This window comes from Pogona vitticeps, chromosome 2 (assembly GCF_051106095.1).
Source record: "Pogona vitticeps strain Pit_001003342236 chromosome 2, PviZW2.1, whole genome shotgun sequence".
Lineage (NCBI taxonomy): Eukaryota > Metazoa > Chordata > Lepidosauria > Squamata > Agamidae > Pogona > Pogona vitticeps.
Genome location: NC_135784.1, coordinates 77,464,242 through 77,484,916, shown reverse-complemented (window position 1 = coordinate 77,484,916; position 20,675 = coordinate 77,464,242). Strand labels below are relative to the sequence as shown.

Below are 20,675 nucleotides of genomic sequence, written 5' to 3'. Positions count from 1 at the left end.
TTTGATCTTCCTTTTTTCCTGCTGCCTTCTACTTTTCTCAGCATCATTTTCTTTTCTAGAGAATCCTGCCTTCTCATGATGTGCCTCAGCTTCAGCATTTTTGCTTCCAGAGATAGTTCAAGCTTGATTTGCTCTAGGACCCATTTGTTTGTCTTTCTGATAGTCTAAGGCAGTGGTTCTTAACGTGGGCAATAATGCCCCCCAGGGGGCGATTTCATTTTTCAGGGGGGCGATAGACCGAAAAGGGGCGGTGTGGGGGCACTGGAGCAGAAGGGGGGCGGTAGGGGGTCGCTGGAGCAAGCCAAACCTGTGAAGATGGCTACAGCCTTTTTACAGTGTGCATGAATATATATTTTCCTCCAATCTTAATTTAGTTTCAGAGTTTTTGTCTTGAAATTTTTAGTTCCTGCATTGTGGTTTGTTTTTATGCCCTTTTTATATTTCTTTTTGCGTGTTAAAATTCGCTTGCAACTAAATCATTAAATGTTTTTGGGGCATTTCATTTTCTTAGAATTGAATTTTGTTTTCAGGGGTCATTGGATTTAAGTGTCATAAATAAATAAATAAATAAATAAATAAATAAATAAATAAATAAATAAATAAATAAATAAATAAATAAATAAATAAATAAGAAAGATATCATCACCACGGGGAGGGGGCGGTGATAACTTCCTCAATGGCTCAAGGGGGCGTTTCTTTCAAAAAGGTTAAAAACCACTGGTCTAAGGGTTTCTGCAAAGTTCTCCTCTGGCACCACATTTCACATGAATCTGTTTTTTTTCCTGCCAGCTTTTCTTTATGGACCAGCTTTTACACCCATACATAGTGATTGGAAATACAAGAATGTGGATGATTTTGGTCTTGGTCTCATGGCACATCCTTACACTTGATGATCTTTTCTAATTCCTTCATTGTTGTCCTCCTTAGTCTCAGTTTTCTTCTGATTTCTTCAGATTCTGAATTGTATTCATCTTCAAAATTAATATTCCACTTGGCATTTTTTCAGGGCAGAGATCTAACAGAGAACACAGAGGATTCCTCAGCTAAATTCTGGTTATTCCTGACATAAAATTAATTTCTGTTGTCAGAACAGTATGTCTCCTAGTCATTCTCTTTGAGTTCTCCCCCCCTCCTCTCTTTGCAGCATTGTTTGTCTGCTGATAGTGGGGGATGTGATGAAAACCTTTACTCACGATTTCCCTTCTAGATGGATAGATCTGTTGTGTCAATGAATACTTCAGTGCCAGTTCAGGAAGAAAAAGGACCACTGTTGTTCAGCTCCCCACACTGGTTTGCTTTCAGTAGTTCCATGGGATTGTTACTTCCTGAAACAATCCCCAATATATGCGACGGTTACATCATTGTTACGTGCATTTGCCCTGCCAGCTTCTCTTCCTTGCTCCCTTTGGTACTGCACTCAGCCTTGCCTATTCATGTTTCCTGACCCTGTGTCTGTCGATAACTTTGTTACAGAGACAGTGCATCCAAACCTTTGGCCGGTCAAGAGAACCATGAACTTTGTTGGCCCTCTTTCCTGAAAAAGCTTGGCCCTCCATGATGACCATGGGTGCACATGGTGAGGATTTTTTTTTTTTTGAGATTTAGACATGTTCTAGACTAGTGCTGGATGGGGGATGTGACTTTAACACCAGCCCTTCCTCTCCCTCTCCAACCTCCATGTCTCCTTGGATCCCTTCAGGAAAGGAGGTTTGACCAGGGAGGGGGTTGATCAGGAGCCTCCTGAAGTTATTGGACTACTATTCCCATTATCGTTCACCCTATCCTGATGAGGGATCATGGCAGCTCTAGTAGAACAATATCTTGAAGGCCACGAGTTGTCGATTGCTGGTCCTGAACCTCTTGCTCCAAAAGCTGTTACCATCAATGGTAAACTGAGGGCTCCTTTGGAAGGAATCTGGTTTCTCTGCAGGACGGAATATTGAGCGAGAATCAGAACAATACTGGATGATAAAGTTAGCCAAAACCTCTTAAGGGGAAAGGATACGGAGCTTCTGGCTGGTTTCATTTCTACATAAGCAGGGAGTTGCAAAGCTCTGTGTAAAAGATCTTTTAACACAGCCAGAGATTGTCGGAAACAATGTCTTCCTTTGGCCATCCTGACTCCATGAATTTCCTCATAAAACTTTGATTCTCCTGGCATCCAGTCCTTGCTCCTTTGTGGGCTCTATCTATGCTTCTCTCTGTTGGGCTTACCAGCCTAACCTGTGCTGTATTACACAATACTCAACTCTTGCTTCTTCGAATCAGGTCTGCATCCTTTTTGCTTTGTTTTGTTTTTTCCCCAACTTCGTGGCTTTAATCAGACTGAGAAATTGTAACATGCTGAGGCTGCCTAGTGAGCTTTGTGATTAATTCTAAGCTAGGACTTTGTGGACCTCCTCAGTTCTATCCCTGCTCTACCACCGTAGCTAAGAGCAATGAAGCGGCTCTGTGAAAAGACTGGCCCTACAGAAGCCGCCTTCTCTGCCCTTTTACAGGCTTTGTCTCCACCAGGAATGTGATATGTCTAGCCTTCCAGGTATTGAGGCACTACAGCTCCCGTCGTCTTTGACCACTGGCTATTTTGCCTATGGATATTGATAGTTAAAATCCAACCTTATATGTTGGATCTCCTGTTTTCTACCCTGATAAATTATTGGCGTAGCCTGATCTAGCAGGATATATATTTGAATAGTACTTCTGCTCTTCTCTTGAGTTCCATCCAGAGGAACCACAGCTTAGTAGCTGGGAAATGCTTGACTCCTCAAAGGTCTTTGCATCAAGTTCTGACATCTGCATTTAAATTCAGAGACCGGTGGAAGAATGGAAAGGTTCAGTAGTAAAAGTGTGCTACTTATCCACCTCCCCATTGTTCTTAAAGCATTCTCCAAGTGGTTTACAATGCAGGCTACACATTTCCCCCCTCCCCCCACAGCAAGCTGGATATTCAGTTTATTGACCTTAGAAGGATGGAAGGCTGAGCCAACCTTGAGCTGGCTACCTGAGACCATCAGGATCAAACTCAGGTCATGAGTAGAGTCTTGATTGCAGTACTGCAGTTTGAGCACTGGACCACAAGACCACTGCCTCTCAAAGTAGATATTGCAGGTCTGGATGAACAGATCTGTGCTGTTATGAAGCCACTTCTTGTTCTCCTGAGATTACAGGAGCCTTAAAGAGTCAAGCAGCCTCAAGAGTCAAGCAGCCTTAAAGAAAACAGGCAACATACCTGAAGGTACAAAAGAATTTGACCATGTGGTGGCTTTCTGTTTTCCCTCTTCAATCCCTATCCCTTGTAACCCATCTCAGCTGAGCCTTTGTGTCAGATCCAACAGCATGACCAACCAGTGAGCACTGGGAAAGCCTCGTGTAATTTGTGGAGGATATAAGATGATTCAGACAGAAGAACTGATCGTTTCAAGTATCTGCAAGTGAACACCAGTGTATAAAAGCATTATTGTCTTGCCACAGAAATCCTTCTGTCCTGGGGAGCACAGCTGCAGTGAAAATAAATGCTCCCTTTTTTTCTCTCCCTCTTTATTTATTTTATCATCACAGGCCTCAGGAAAGCTCTGACATGTGACATTTGTTCTCGCATGGCATTCACTGCATCCCACCAAGCGGAATTTGAACTTCCACATTTTTTCAAATGGAAGCTCATGGTTTGGATATTGACAGGATGAGGATTGCATCCAAACGGTTTAAAAGGTTATGAGGAAGCCTTCCTACACTATCCTAACCTTGATTTGAAACAGTGTTTGGGCTGTTTCCCCCCTGCACAGGACTAGATCCATGAGCCACATCCCGTCGACATCAAGACAGCCTTTAGCCACTCCTTCCTGCAGCCATATGCTCAACAATAGTACATGTACCCCATCCCCCCACAGTCCCCTTTCACATGGGCTTCAGCCACATTTACTAAGCAAAACATGCTGCTTATATATCAACCCATAGTCCTTGAAGTATTCTCTGGGTGGTTCAGTTTAATCTCTGGGTACTCAGTTTAATGACCTTGTAAGGATGGAAGGATGAGTGAACCTCAAGCCAGCTACCTGGGATTAAATCAGGGTCGTGAGTAGAGTTTGGCTGCAGTACTGCAGTTTAACTGCTGCGATACGAGGCTCCTAAGAAAGTTGTTGCCATTGCTTTTCCTAGCAGAGAGGCCTGGCACTGTTTCTGCTAGATTGCCCTTTTTACAAATTACCATTCTGTCTGGTAAGATCCTTCACCTACATTATTGACAGCTGTTAATTTGTGGCCTCCGAAATGTCCTATCTTTAAACAGCCCTCACACACTTGAGGCTGTGGATTCCTTGTAGACTGGAGGCTCTGGATTCCTTTAGTGCAGTGGTTCCCAACCTTGGGTAACCCAGGTGTTCTTTAACTAGGGGTTGAAAACCACTGCTTTAATGAATCAATCCATCACATAGTAGGCCTTCCTCTTCTCCTGCTGCCATCAACTTTTCCCAACATCATTGTGTTTTCGTCTTTTCATTATGTGCTCAAAATATCACACCTTCTGTTTAAACACTTTTGCTACTAATAAGACTTCAAATTTTATTTAACCTATCAGCTACCTATTTGTCTTTTGGGGTCCCCCCCCCCCCGTTGGCTTTCTTCACTGTCAAACTTTCACATTCCTACATAACAGTGAGAAATACTAGAGTGGGAATGATATTAACCTTGGTGCATGCATACCTAGTAGGGACACATCCTTACTTTTAAGGATTTCTTCAGGTTTCTTCACAGCTGCACTTCCAAGTCTTCTTCTTGGCTGCAGTCTTAGTCTGGGTTGATAATTGAACGAAGGTACAAAGAATCTGTCCGTCTATTCTTCCATCCCTCCCTCCCTATATACTTGTACATACAGGTGTTCAAAAAGGCAAAAATTGCATGCACATTTAAACAAAAGCAGGACAGGCCTATCTCCACCCCCACCTCAGTACTTAGCATTTTCCCCCCTTAGGGAGTTTTTCTGATTTGCTCAGTTTTTTTCCCCTTACTGAGAACTGTCAGTGAGAAGAAAGCTCTGTATGACTCATGGACAGAAAAGGGTGGAATCAAACAGGAGAGAACTTGGCACCATCCAGAGCTTTTTGGAGAGATATAATTCATGGCCTTGCACGTTCATTGTGCTTTGGGATGTCAACAGAGTTTCAAGAGCAGCTGCATTAGGAAAGCTATAAATATTTCCCTGTAATAATAGAACAGGAGGAGGAATTTCCCACTTCTTACCTACCTTTTATCTGCACCTGGAACCTCTTGCACGGTGTTCAAAGATGCTTTCTTTTGCACCAGAAATCAAACATACCGTCCATTTTAATCTTGAGGAATGTTTTAAACTTGTTTTCTCTCGTACACACATAAACACAGACATGTGTGGAAAAATGCTGTTTCCCTCAGTCTGCCATCTTGAAAAGACAATAGATCACCAGGGATGAACATCACAGTGTTTCAAACATGGGAATTATCCTTCCCCCCCCCCCTTTTAAATATTCCTCAGCTATAGAGGGTAAGGGTGAAGTTGAGCATTTGGTGTTAGGGTTTCTGGAAGTAGAATTATTTTGGAAATTGTCAAAAAGGACAACAGATCCCAGCTTTTCTTATTTGTGTCAAGCCAGGGTGGTTTTCAACAGTTGGGATGAGTCATCCTTCTTAATGTCCTTGACTTACAATAATGAAAGGCAGACCACACGTTCTTGGCTTATGAAATGGTCAGCTTTACACTGAGATGTGAGGGACAGTCTGGCCTTGGAAGCTGTGCCAACATAGAGTAGGAACAGGCAAGCACAACAAGCAGTGCGTACCTCCTGCCGGACAAGAACGGCTGGCTTGTGTCCACAGCAAGGTTGTAAATTATCTGGCCAAACACAGATAATGCTCAAATATAAACAATGGTCTGGTGCTACTTGGTTGCAGCAACATTTAAGAGAGGGAGGCCCAACCTAGATAAACCCATCATTAGAAGAGGGAACTCCTTAAATCCTAATTATATGTGATTGTGACAGCAGCTTTTCTCACACACCAGGGTTTGCAGATTAGCTTCTTTTGTTTTATAATTGGCCTCCGGAATATTCCTTGTTTATATGTCCCATTTCGGGAAATATTAATCAGACAGGAAGCCTGTCTGATTATTATTTTAAAAACAACAACACATTTTCATCTTTAATGAGAGATTGTCTGCTCTCATTTGGGAGCCAGAAAGCCACTAGTTCAAATCTGATCTCAACCATGAACTTAGCAGGTCATTGTGGGTAAGTTGCAGTAAAAATGTTCTGAGAATAAGAGAAAAAATTTTCAAATTGGGTTTAAGATGGTATTTGACACTGATAAAGTTGAATAAAATTAATGCTAGTTATCTGAATGTCTGTTGGAAGTATGAGAAGGAAATTGGTACATACTGTCATATGTGGTGGGAATGCGAAAAAGTACAAAGATTTTGGAAACTAATCTTTAAAGAACCAAATGACACATGTGAAAAAGATATAGAATTTACTCCTGAGATAGCTGTGTTATCAATATTTGAGAATATGGAATATAATAAGATGACTAGAGAATTGATTACCGATTTATTAACAGCCGCTAGATTAATAAAAGCTAGGAACTGGAAATCAAAGTTTGAATTTCGAATGGAAGAATGGTATAATGAAATATAGAACATTGCTATAAATGATAAGTTAACTTGTAACTTAAAGGTTAAGAAAGGAGAGATGAAAAAGAATACTTTCTATGATATATGGGGCATATTTCTTGAATATGTGCTAATAAGAGGAAAAGGGAAAGTTCCAAAGCAGGGATTGTTGCAGTTCTGTAGAAGAGGACAATAAAGGAAGAAGAAGAATAAAGATAAAGGAAGAAGAGGATTACTGCAAGAGGTCCCGACTCTGGTGGCGGGGAACACAGCCGATTTGTATTTTGGTTTATCTATTTTATGTTTATGTTGTCGTTTAAGAAATAAGGGAAAAAAAGAACTATAATCTAGTAAACAAACTACCCAGGGTGGATAAAAATAAATGATTAAAAGAATGTAAAAAAATGTTTTTTTGAAAATCTATTGAAGGCACTATATAAACATGATAAATAGCATTATGGATTTACTTTATGTTCTGAGCCAATCCACATTTCTGTGAAGTTCTCTTTCTGCCAACTTGTTGTCCTTTAAGCTGGCTTCTTAGCTGTGTTAACAATGGTGTCAAGGAGAGAAACAGAGGGGAATTAGGGCTTTTCTTTCCCCTCCCCACATCCGGCATGCTGATGACTGTGCACCTGTTTACTCATGGGCAAAGGTGTTCCTCCAAGAACAGCAACAGTTCCCAGAGGACACCTTCTCTCATGGGTCTCAGTGCATATTGTCCCCCTGGGTACCGGTGAATCAGCATGCTGTTGTACACGTGGACAGCCGTTGCAAAAGGGTAGATAGATCTTGAGAACAGAATAGGTTGTCTTGCAGCAACATGCCAGCCAGCAGTACTAAAGCTATGACCAGGGATGGGGCCCCGAGTCACATGACTTGCTGCCAAGTCAGACTTAAGTTGCACTGGTGACTCGACTCAGACTTGGCTTTTATTATTATTATTTTTTTAATGACTCTGACTCAACTATGGCTTGGAACCTACCCACCCCTCCTTTTTTTCTGGAGGGAAAAAGCTTATTTTTTAAAGTGACTCAGACATGGGGTTTGGGACTCAGGACTTTGTACCAAAGACTTGAGCTCAGACGCAAAACTTGCCAACATCCCTGGTTATAACTTAACCTATGTACTGAGGAAGGTCCACTGTTCACTGTCTTCCTGGGTTATTATGAAGTATGCCATCAAAAGTATGCCACTAAAAGAGAGTTTCCTTAAAACATGCTGTCCTCCCTCCCATAACACACAATGTCATTGTGAATCATAGAAGGTATATATCAGAGTGGCTTTAGACCTCTCTACAATTTTTTTTTCTCCCCAGAATAACTTCCATCCCATCTTACCAGCAAAATCTGAAATGGTGCACCTGCCTGTACTCTCTGTACACTGGAAAGAACACAATCTACCAGTGGTACGTACTTCCTCATGACATGAATTCATAACAATGGCAAAGTGGGAGAAAAAGAATTTCTATCCATTCGAGTCCAGCCCAATGCACAAAGCGGAGCCTGAGAGATGAGAACCCAATGTGCAATTAATTGAGCAGGATGGGAGTGCTCTCTGGTGCATCGCCCACATGGGTTGAGCAAGGAGAAATGTCTGCAGCTGGGTTTTTAGGGAAGTGTGGCAATGAAATGTGTTGCTCAAGACAAGGGTACTGTAACACAACCTGGAGCACTGGAGGAAGTGAGATCTTTTGCAAGGGGACAAGCATTCATCATCAGCCACATTTGTGAGAAGTGTAAATGGCCAGAACGGTCTCACCAAGAGACTTATTGGTCAATGTATTAGTAACAAGATGATTTCACGCAGTTAAAAAGTTTGCTTTATACAACATTAGGACATTTCAATACAGTATTTTCAACTGATTCAACAGCAGGTTTCAAGCACTTTAGAGGATTACAGGACCACATTCAATGATTTAGATTCACCTATTTATTCATCAGGATGTTTACTTTCTAGCCTGTATAGCATGTCTAGGTTGGGATACAAGCAAGAGGTATTTAAAAACAATTTTTGAAAGTTAGAACATATGAAACAATTTCAAAAAAAAAACTGTAGAATTATACAGCTGAAAGGAACCCCAAGGGTCTTTGTTATCTGACCCCCTGTTGATGCAGGTTGTGCGCAGCTACAGCATACCTGAGAGATGGCCATCTGCTTAAAATCTACTGATTGGGGGGGGGTCCCACCACCTTCTGAGGTAGTCCATTCCGTTGTGGGTTAGCTCTAACTATCAGGAACTTATTCCTAATGTTAAGTAGGAAAATAAATCCTTGTAATTTGAATCCAGTGATAAAGCTAGGCCTTTCATGTTGTAATGAAAGACCTTAAACATGGAAGAGGCTCCCTTTCATGTATTTCATGATCATTTTTTAATTACTGAACAATCATTTGTCCTTCAATAATTAAAATGGAGGAGGTGCACACAAACCTCTCGTATTTCTTTCACTCTGAGCAATTTTTCATCCAATAGGGTTATAAGGAGAGATGGGGGTATTCGTATACGAATCCCCTCTCACAGCTGGACATAACGAAGGTCTGGCCCTCTGGGGCCAGACCGTCCACTCCCATGTCCGCTGCTACTGCTGGCTCCACTCTCCCTTCCAATTTCTCTGGAGCTCCCAGTCAGCTATAAACTCCTGGCGGGAAAACGAGTCTCCTTGCTAGCTCTGGAGTGATTGGAAGGGAGAGCAGAACCGGCAGCAGCGGGTGCACGAGTGAACATCCAGCTGTGTTACATCCACCTGTGTGTGGGGGTATTCGTATTGTCTAGTTATAAGGCCAATCAGAAGAGGCAGGATGAGGGAGCAGGAATTTTCAGTCTATAAAAAAGGCCTGGAAGCCAATGAGGACTTTTTGTGTGTGTTTGTCATTGCTTGTGGGTAGGGCTACTGTGTGCTGAACTTCTGGTGCTTTCCATCTTGGATTGCTTTTGTTGTCTGCCAGCCCACTTGTCTGTCTGTGCCTCCATCTTGGATCCTTTCCTCCCCACCCTTTCCTCCTTCATTTTTAGGGAGGATTTTGGATTACTTTTGTCAGCCTACCTACTGCTGCCTGCTGGACTCAGAATAGAGAAGGGAAGGCATCAGTCAAGTACTGTAGTGTGGGCATAGGGGATAAGTCTTCTCTTATTCTAGTATTTTGGTTGGAGGTGCTTTGCTTGCATTTTTCCTTCCCTCCCCTTGCTTGCCTTTCTTGGTTTTTGGGTGAGGGACTGTTTGTTTGTTTGTTTGTTTTTAGTCTGATGTTTTTGCCCTTGTATGTTGGGTGGGTGGGTCTGATATTTGGTTTGGTGTTTGGTTTGCCTGGTTTTAGAAATTGTTATGTGGCTAATTTATTGTGTATTTATTCTATTTTATTTTAGGGACTGTTTTGTTTGCTTCTCTGGAGCTGGGTGGGCTTGGGGGTGTGTGAACTTTGTGACTGTGCCAGTGTGTCACTGGGCTGTTTGGGTGGCTGGGCACAGCTTGGGCATCTCTCTAGTTTTTCTTGATGTTGTATTTTTGCTATGGTGTGTGGTGTCTCAGTGTGCCAGGCAGCCCATATCTGTCTGTTTGTCCATTTCCCTGCATTATTTCTGTTGTGCTGTCCAGGCTTAGAGGGTCTGTTGTGCTGGGTGGCACCGAACTCATACTGTTGTTTGAAGGTGATAATATAAAGTCGTCTGATAAGGATTTTACTCTCTCTTGTACTGTTGCCTCTTTTGGAATAGACTGATTCTCTGTTGCCTTGTCTCTGCTTTTTTGGAATCAATAGGAATATATATACACTATACTGTATATAGTGTAAAATAGATGAAAATGCAACCCACCAAATACTTAATTGGGTTGTCACCTTAGATAATACCATCCACAGCTCTGTTTTGTTGTGGACTAACCATCCACATGAGGTACCGAATGGGCTAATTAGGAACACTGAATCATGCCAAAAAAAGAAAAAAGAAAAAAAGAAAAAAGAACAGAACCGTAGCCCTAGCACTGGAGCAAAAAGATGCTGAACAGCCCTAGAAAGGGTTGGGATAGACTATTCTAAATTAAAACGCACATGACAGCTATATGGCCATTTATCTGGACATGCTCTAGGTTGCTACTACCTGTGGCTGAAACCATTCTGTGAATTCTGTCATAATTAAAAGATACTACCACAAGGAGCAAAGTTTATTTTGTGATTATTCCCATTAGGTTTATGGAGTTCAACAGAGAGTTCGTTTGGATGGAACATTTGCTCTCCTTTAAGTACTGATTTTTTTTTCTTATTTTTCCCCTGCTGGGCTGGGAGAAGCTCCCCTTTTCTCCCTTTCTCCAGTGCCTTTTCCATGACTTTCCACTCATTTTCATTCCTTCATTCCTTCTGAAAGGATGGCTTATTTTTAATATTGGTTTGTACCAGAAGTGGTGTTCAGCATTTCTCATTTGCAATTGATGTCCATGAAGAGCCCTTCAGACAAACACTTTCAGTTAGGATTAAAAAAAAAAGGGTGGGGGAGGCAGAAGAATGGAATTGTTCAAAAAATTCTTAAAGAGAACTGGGTTTCCTGAAGAGGAGATGAGTGGGTTTTTAAAGAGAAGTTTGGACACAGATCCCAATAATGCTTGCGCTTCTTCAGTTCTAAGCTATAGAAGTGGGGGAATGAAGGATTATGAAAGAAAAAACTGGCAACAGAATAGCAACGCCAATATTGATGGGCCCCCTCCATACGGGAGACATCTGTCCCATGAGAGATCTGTGCAGTTGCTCCTATATTCCCCTTAAAAAGGCCCTGAACACACAAGAGAAGGACCCTTGTTGGTCCCAAATGCACTTGCTTCTGTGTATTGAACTTCATTTTGACCATCTCACAATAGGTTGAAACAGGTGAGATAATGTGGCTATGTTACCCTTTGTTCTTAGGAAAATCCATTCCTAAAATAACCACTTCCGGAGACAGGCTGGATAACAGGCCTGCTTTTGTTGTGTACAAGTTGAACTAGGTCAGTGGTTCTCGACATTTGACCCTCCAGATGTTTCCAATTTTAACTCCCTGAAACATGAGCCAGTCGGGTGGATGGTCATGGATTCCAGGCGTTTACTTCCAGAATTTTTGGAGGAGGGCCAGAGAAAAACATAGCATTTCAAACAGCAGCCCGGTTTCTCATTTACCAATTTGATTAGCAGTTAGTTGGAATATTTTATATTTCTTGTGACAGAGTTAAACATTATGTTATCTTTTCCTTGGCTAGTCTTGCTTTTCCTTAGACAGTGTTGTTTGCCCCCGGTTGTTCCAAATCAAGTACCGTACCTATGAAAGTAAAGTTCATGCTTGCATGAACAAACAATGGGTTGAAAAGATATCTCTGAGGAATTAAAAAGAAATGTGACCTAACTCTTTGGTTTTTTTGTTGTCTTTTTTTTCATTCCTAGAAATGTTCACCTTAAAAACAAATGCATAGAAGCTGGCGGGACTAGGATGAATGGAAACGGATCTCTGGGTGAAAATTTCAGTGGTTGGGACATTGCTGTTTTGAACTAAGACTCAAAGAATTCCCCAAACACCATAGGCAGATCTGGACAGCTTTAGTCCCCCCCCCCCTGCAAAAAAGTAACATTTTTCAAAGTCTGGAAATGGAGATGACATAGGCAATGCGCACACTGGAACGCTCATCATTTGTTAGGCAATTGTGGTGGCCACGTATTTTAAAGACATGCAAATATTGCCCCGGGGACACATTGTAATGAAGACAATGCAATTGTTTCCTGTGTGTCTGATGTGGTCAAACACTCCCACTGATGGTGCAATTGTTCAAGAAGAAGGAAGTCAGGTAACTGAATGTCAATGTGGAGAAAGGCAGATACAGAAATAATATAGCAGTTATTCACAGCTGTGCAGTCCTTGACATGTGCCATGAAAAATAGCCTGGGAGGGGAAATAGTAGAGGCTTTCTTTCCAGAAATCACCTCAAATCCAAGAGGTGAGAGAAGGTGGGAAGGTCAGGCTGCCATTGCTGGTTGCTTTTTCCTCCGTTGTGGTCATTCACAGCTCTACTGGTCTCTAGGTGTGCAATGAAAAACCGCCTAAAGCAGCAGCAATAACATTGATTACCTGCCCATGAGTCCAGTCAAGTTCTTCCTGATGAAAAAGCCAAAGAGGAGAAGAAGGAGAAGGAGAAGAAAAGGGGGCAGGGGAGCAAAGGTCACAGAACAGGTGCTACAGATTTAAAGCCACTCCTATGAGTAATACTTACTGCAGACCCAAGAGGCGTAGCTGGGGAGCACAGCCCAACCTCCTCTTAACCAAAGACCCCACATACACATTTTTATCCCATGGGGATAAAATAAGCAACAAGAGTTTCATTGGTTGCAGAAGTAACTTGGTGCAACATAAGGTACCAGGGCACCTTATTTGTCAATATGTCCTTCCAGCTCAAAGCTGGCATGGCATGGAAATAGGTTACACCCCCCTCCACCGCCGCATCGCTCCCAATGCAAGGATCATTGAGAGGGCCTGTTGCCATCTGCCATGAAGACTAGAAGCCCCTCCCTCCCAAAGCTGGCTGTGCGTTTGTTGCCCCTCACCACAAGATTTCATCCAGAGGTTCAGAGAAAAGAAAAATCCAGGGCAAGTAGGGTTGGTAGGAGATGGTGCATCACACAGGAGGACATGGAGACGAGGGAGGTGACTCTTCAATTGCTGTCAGGAAAATTCACACTACTTCTGTGTCCCTCTGTTGAGGACCACAGGCTTAGAAAAGTAACACACCAGCTTACGTAGAAATAGTGTGGATGAAATAGGGAGCAATTCTGCACAACAATGGAAAAAATATAGAAGGGATGAATCAAAGAAATCAAGAAGTGCCAGAACTTAACTCTCAACATTGGGTATTTAACAAGAAGAGAGTTGTTGCCTTTTCTGCCCTGCTCATTTAATGGTTTGATTGTAAAACAAAACTGAAGTCATGCAAACATTCTAACAGGATTAGCCCAGAAAGCTTTTTTTAAAAAAACGCAACTAGATAGAGACATATTTGTTTGTCAAGAAGAAATTGCATCACAGGTTCCATAGTGCAGGTGGATCTGGCAGTGCCTATATATAAAGGAAACGTTTTCCAATATTAGAAGAGTACCACGACAGACATTACTGTTAGGTCAACTACACTTTACATAGCAAACCTGATCGTGAAGGGTACAACAGTAGCGTTGTACTGCTGGTCTCGCAGGAAACACACATGGTTTGTTCCACAGATAGTCATACATGGACTAGATCCCTTGAAATCAGTTGAATTTAAGTTAGAGACTTAGTAAACTTAGAGTAGACCTCCTGCACCCATCACATATCTGCACAATGTTCTTGTTTTGTAAAGGATAGAAGGCATCATACTATAAACATTTACTTTCAAATAAGAACTTTGTTAACATACAATTTGCTGCTGAAAGTTATACTACCAGTATTACACTGGCAAACATAACTAATAAGATTCTGACCGTTGTTCACATCCTGACTTTCTGCCCAAAAAAGGACCTGAGATGGCTAATATTAACAGAACACAAATTTTGAAACAAAATCTTATGTGAAACATAACATAAAAACAATACATTAGAAACAGAGCTAAAAAGAGAGTGGAAAACATAGCTAGCACCCAGCAAATTCGTCTCACTTCAACAGCAGATCAGCTTGCATGCTCAAGACCCGTTTGAATAAAAATGACTTTGATGGACAGCAGAAAGATGACAAAGAGTGAGTGACCAGCCTTCCTTGGCAGGGAGCTACAGAGTCAGGGAAGAGCCAACAAGAAGACTCTGTCTTCATCCGATGCGCCTTCCTGATAGCAGTAGAAGCAAGATAAAACTCCCTCTGCAGAAGTTCAAACTCAGAGAGGTTTGTATCGGAGAATATATTGTATTTCAAATAACTGGCCTTGGGTCTTGCAGGGCTTTATAAATCATAACGAGCCCTGTAAATTATGCCCAGAGAATAGTACAACTAGAGAGTGAAGCTGTTTTAAAGAAGGAAGTCACATGCACCTGCAACTGGCCATCATTGGTTTGGCTGCAGCATTCTGGATTGGCTGAGGTTTCCAGACAAGTTCTAAGTCACCCCAAAAAGAGTGTATTGCCCCTCTCCAGCAAATAAAGAGATGAGGCACAAGAGATGGAATTCAAAAAGGCCACAATATCTATTCTTGAGGACCAAGGCCTTCAGTTCTCTATTTACGGGAGATAACCTCGTATACCCTCCTTGCCAAGTTCAAGCAACAAGGGTCTCTTTCTCCTCTCCAAACACTCCTGACCAAGATGGCTGATCACACTATGGTCACCTCCAGCCAATAACATTGGATCCCATGTCTAGGCAGATGATATTAGTCCCCTCTTATTCCATGATGTCATATCTGAGGGTCTCAACAAGATTCTGCAAAATCAACAGGGACATATTCCCCTTTGTCCAGTACCATAAGCCATCAAAATGATCTCTGTCCTATAGGGAATCATCTGTATTTGTGGTCCCCAACTTTAAGTCCCCCAGGTGTTCTTGGACTACAACTCCCAGAAATCCTGGCCAACACAGCTAGTGGTGAAGATTTCTGGGAGTTTTAGTCCAAGAACATCTAGGAACCCAAGGCTGATAGGCATCTTATTATGAAGGCTCTGATGGTGGGATACTGACACGTTTCAGCACGTTGTCCCTAAAATAAATTACTGAACCACCAAATGGTGATAATTCGGGAAGGATCCCTCTTTTTTTCTTTCCCTCAGGCAAGTTTCTCACCATCACCTCCTTTAGGAAAGATGAAATCACAATTTCTCATGAAGACGCATTCTTCATAATCTTTCTTCATTCAACTAGCCTTTTCACCCACTTCACCCACTTTTATAAGCCAGGAGGGACAAAGATCCACCATCCATGTGGTAGATGTCACCTCTCTGAAGAGTATACTGTATCTAGATCCTCAGGCTGTACAGGTGGAAAAGCATGAATTCCTTCAACCTATTCAATAACCATGAAAGGCTAGGGTTTCCATTCATACTGTGACAAGAATCAGGCAAAAGACTGGGATTGGCTAACCATGCGTTTATCATGAGTAACCAAAGGTATAAATCTTTGCTACATTACATTACAGTTGTTGGCACGAGATTAATGTGCAAGGGTACTATTAGGAATGGCATTTGTAATGCTGAAGGCAGCCCTAAACAAGTTCAAATAATTGAAGTGCCGCACACAGACTTGCCTGGGGCTGTGTTGGCAGGAAGAAGAGACTTCAGAAAAGAGCAGTCTGATCATCACCATGCAACAGGTAGGAGGAGCTCAGAAATATGACCTTGGGAGGTTGAATACTTACTAAGAGAGACCTAATGAACAATGCTGGCAAAGACTGTTCTACTTCAGTAAATATTTCACTAGGGTTTGAGAGAGATTTTTTTTTTGAAAGCTAGCCAGAAGAAAGATCATGTTAAAAGATGTCAATGGTGCTTTAACCGCTCATAGTTTCAAACAGGGCTGTTTCTCGACTTGCTGTAACCAACCCTAATGGAACCTATTTGGCATGAAGTTTTTAACCATAGACTCACTCTTTCACTTTGTAACAAGGTGGAGGAGAATCCCTTGAGATATAAATATATTTATTTTTTTCCGGACCAATACTAGAGGCACAGTCATGAGGAAATAGACGTGTCCTGTGACTTATTTTGTATTGAGGAAAAATACTAAACAAGAGAAGGTGGCTGTGTATGTAGCACACCCTCCACAAGCCGACATCTTATCAGGCTTATGAAATTACATTGTGGAAAAGGGACATTATCTTTTCGTTTCTGAGAAGTGCTGTAATAGCTACTGTATAAGCAGAATTAAACATAATGCTATAACACTGGGTATGAAAGTGCGGAGCCCACGCATTTTGCATACTGCACAAAGTAAAAACCTACTGAAGGAGTGACGTTTAGAGGTAGAAGATGTAGAACTGAAGTGCATATAGTACAAGGACATCCTTATCGCATGGCTTGGGAGTTGTAGACCCTCCAGAGGTGGTGGAGCTCTAACTCCCCTTGATCCCAGTTAACCTGAATAATGCTGAGCGAAGAGGCAACTAGCAGTTCCTCAACATCCGGAGGCCCACAGGTTCCTCTCTTCTTGCTGAAAGATCCACACCCTCTGGTTTTGGATTTCTCTTCTGTTCTCTCCTAAACCGAGACCAGATTTTTGCACTGCATAAAGTTGAGCCTATGTAAGCAAGCTGCTGAATGACAATATTTGTTTGTGTGTGTATGATTGAGCATTCGTGCGTGTGCATGCGCATGCGTGCACACACGCACGTGTGCATGCTTAGAAGGGCTTTTGAAGTTAGAAAGTGGGTCAGCAAAGCAGTTGCAGAAAGTGTGAGCCCTGTGCGCTAATTAGCACCAATTCCCATCCCAGAAATCATCCCATTCAGCAAAAGTTAATCGTTAGTCAAATACACAATGCATTTCAAGAAGGGATGAGTCATTGCTATTGTAATGCTGAATGTTATGAAATCCAGTGTGACTGATTCATTAGATCAAGCTAAGCTCTTCAAGCCGACTGGAAGCAGAAAAAGGGCTAAGGCCAGCTGTGGTGTAAGCTGAAGGAGCAATCTAATGGCATCATTGGAGTCCTGCCTGGGTTGTTGGGTTGTTGTTTTTTCTCCATTGTTGCTTTTGGCCTCCAGCTGCTAAAATAACTCCACATTAATACCTCAAGGAAGGAGGGGCCAGGCAGGTTTGTGAATGGGGCAGGCGAGAGAAGCGGCTGAAGAACAACGGGAGGGGCCGTAAGAGTAAAACAAAACAGAACTGGCTTAGTGAAGAACATGTGTCAGCTCAATGGCCTTCTATTCCTGGAACTGATTTTGTCTTCTGGAGCCTGCCAAGTGGACAAGTAGGTTTTTGGAATGAACAGACTTTGAAGACATTTTCTCTCCTCTTCCTCCTCCTCTTTTTAAACAATGTGATTCAGTAACATATTCTATAGGGCAAGTCTAATGAGCTACAGATGTTTGCTCAAATCCAACCTAGAAATATAAACAGGCAGACAATTGGTAACCTAAAGCCAGCTGCAAATATGACAGGCAATTGCTGTGGGGACCAAATTAATCTCTAGCAGAGAAGCCACTCAATAGGTTCCCTTGAGCCAAGGAACGGAAGGGGTGCATTGTGGGAAATGGCCCATGGCCAGATCACATGATGCCTATTCACTTCTATGTGATTAATAAATGAACAATGACTTCTAGGCAGACAGTCCTTGTGTAGATTATTCCTGCCCTTTTCATGGGAGAATAGATTGCGTGAATGAAGTTGTCGTGCGATGGGTGTTCTGGCTGAAGGTTGTGTGCACATTGCTATGCCTTTTGTGGTATGTGAGACACATTTTCATGACCTGATGAAAGCACAGGGGCTGGAAGGATCAAAAGATCAGCTGGTTTGTAATTGCAGCAGAATCTTCTGGACTAAAGTGCCAAAGCTGGCCCTACCATTAGACAAAGTGGAGCATCCACCTTAAGTGGAAGATTTTAGGTACTATTAAAGGACAGCGAGCTTTCCAGCTAGGGTTATTCATTGCAATAATCGACAAAGATTTTCTGCCAAGAATACTCTTTGCTGGCTGCAAAAACAGTTGAGAGATGGCAGGCCATGTGGTCTTGAGTTACACTCGCTGCACAAGAACAGATGCTTTCCTACAGACGTACCAATGCTTCCATAGGGGATGTAAAAATCTGAAGACCTGGCGGTGGTTTATTTAGTTCAGATATGATTTTAACAAGCAGGAGGATCAGGTACAAAACTGGATCAATTTTTTTAAAGTGCAGTGAATGATATAGAAGGCGTAAGCAACCCTGTAATATTCCTAGAAGAGCCGCATCTTTGGTTGCTAAGGAAACAAAATAACAGGCACACGAAGAATACTTTTATACAGTACTTCCTACTCCTATTGAGAAGTCATTTCCTCTGGACCCACCTTTTCTTCTCTCTGTTTGAAAGGATGAGACATACTGTGTTAGGCCAAAAACACCCAGTGACACAGACACCACTACAATCAAGCTTTTGTTTGGATCTGGAATAATGCTTGTAATTAGTTTACCCCTTCATTCACAATATAAGAACATTGCAACGTTTCATAGCATGGAAATCCATATTGTGCCTCTTTATATACAGTATATTTTTCCCAGTGGGAATACTTTCTTGATAATACCTCTTGCCTCAACCCAGATCAAAGTAGAGTATTCTACTGCTGCTGTGAAATGACTCACTTCCCCCCTCATCAAGATATATTCAAGAGGAGTCATGATGTCTCCTTTGATAGGTGTCATTCATATGTTTACCATTGGTTGGGAAGAAGTTAAGCTGAGTGCATAATTAAATTCCCTGAAGGCAAAGGAAGGGCCCTAACTACTTTCAGTTTAGTTTCTTTCTTTTGCTCTGGGACAAAATATATTAATGGGTAGACACTTATCTGGAGACATGCATTTTCAGTGAGCATTTAATCTTTGCAAATGATGAATGTTTGAAAGATTAGAGATGGTTGTAATGCATTCATAAAGATTTAAATGACTCATCTAGATCCCTCTCAATAGTCTGCCTTATTCTGAGTTTTATTTATCTTTACTGCCCTTAGGACTACCCCTCTACTGCATAAAATATGTTCTCTTGAGATGTCTGAGACTGAATATGCAGTACTATTAATTAGAGTCCAAGACTATGTTATAGTAACTTTACTAGCAGCAGCAGTAATAATGTAGTGCTATCAATATGCAATATGAGAGTCCCCTGGACTAGAAGGAGAACAAACCTATCCATTCTGAAGGAAATCAACCCTCAGTGCTCACTGGAAGGACAGATCCTGAAGCTGAGGCTCCAATACTTTGGCCATCTCATGAGAAGAGAAGACTCCCTGGAAAGGACTTTGATGTTGGCAAAGTGTGAGGGCGAGAGGAGAAGGGGACGACAGAGGACAAGATGGCTGGACAATGTCATTGAAGCAACCAACATGAATTTGACCCAACTCTGGGAGGCAGTGGAAGACAGGAGGGCCTGGCGTGCTCTAGTCCGTGGGGTCACAAAGAGTCGGACACGACTAAACGGCTAAACGACGACAATCAATATGATGGAATACCCAGTACGGTACTGTATAGTAAAGTGGTTCCCAACCTTTAATAGCCCAGATGTTCTTGGGCTGCAACTCCCAGAAACCCCGGCCAGCACAGCTAGTGCTGGGAGTTGCCATATAAGAACACCATCACTCAAGGTTGAGAACTGCTGGTGTAGTGGATAGAGTGACAGTTTAGGATTCAGGAGGCCTGGGTTCAAATCCCTACTCAGCCATGGAAACTCAATGGGAGTGTGGAACTGATAAAACCATTCCTTAAATATTTCAGCTACCTTAAAAGCCCTATTAAGGTCCCTGAAACTCGGTTCCAACTTGAAAACACATGACAAAATAACAGTCAATATACATACATTTTACAGAGTATCTTACGGTGGATTCATAAAAGAATTTCTCTGATAATTGGATGATTTCCTCCTTCACTCGTCATGCAGTGATACAAGATTGCAGAACAGAGAAGAAAGGTGGAGAGAAATTTGGCCAAGTTGTGGACTTTCAAAGAATTTTATGTTAGGTTAACGAAAAAGTTCAGGCGGATGGCTATGGGTTAGAAATCTAACTGTCAAAAGTACAGAGGTAGCCAGCGATGTTACTTGTTGGAAATACCCCAACATAAATATCATTTCAGAGTCTTGACTAAAAGATTCCCTATGGCTGAAATATGCAGTACATTTCCAGCCTGAATTTAAGTTGTAACTTTTTTTGTTGTTTTTTAAAAATATATTTATGTTATTCCTGGTAAAATTATCATATGGATCACATATCTTGGACATCCCTAAACATGTGTTTAAAGTGTTTTCCTAGTACAATCTCTTCCAAGCATTACTTCTCTAGTACAAACTTGTAGCATGCTTCCCTTCTAACAATATCTTGTCTGTGTTGGGAAACAAAAGGGTTCAATTAGTGTCTTTTAGTCTCTTTCCTTGGTGAAACTCCTTGTGTTTCTACCAGGATGGC

At 41.9% G+C, this 20,675-nt stretch overlaps 1 long non-coding RNA gene across 1 annotated transcript; it reads left to right on the top strand.

Annotated features, from left to right (window-relative positions):
- The first annotated feature begins 7,553 nt into the window (after positions 1-7,553).
- LOC144586727 (uncharacterized) lies at positions 7,554-12,110 on the top strand. Its single transcript, XR_013541738.1, has 2 exons — positions 7,554-8,039; positions 12,032-12,110. It is a non-coding gene; the product is annotated as an uncharacterized LOC144586727 (long non-coding RNA).
- The last annotated feature ends 8,565 nt before the right edge of the window (positions 12,111-20,675 follow it).